Here is a 347-nt window from a genome sequence, read left to right on the forward strand (position 1 = left end):
GTCCCTGTTCCAAGCGGTTAGAGTCTACATGAATTCACTGAAAATATTAAAAACATTGGGCATAATGAAAAGTATGATATATATCAAAATGTTCAATACACAAGCTAATTTTTGTATAGATCAGTCGATATTCTCTTTAGGAACCGTTTTACTGAATATAATGGCTTATATTATTCTGCTATACCCAGCCAACCATGCAGACAGTTATGTGGATACTAGTCTTCTAAATATCATCAATGGTCGCATAATATTATAGACCTATCAGTGATCGCTATCATCTATATGGCTGCAGTGCGATATTTAGGTAAAGTTTCCTCTTCGCAAGGAACCAAAACCAAACACTCCGC

This window comes from Penaeus monodon, chromosome 34 (genome assembly GCF_015228065.2).
Source record: "Penaeus monodon isolate SGIC_2016 chromosome 34, NSTDA_Pmon_1, whole genome shotgun sequence".
Lineage (NCBI taxonomy): Eukaryota > Metazoa > Arthropoda > Malacostraca > Decapoda > Penaeidae > Penaeus > Penaeus monodon.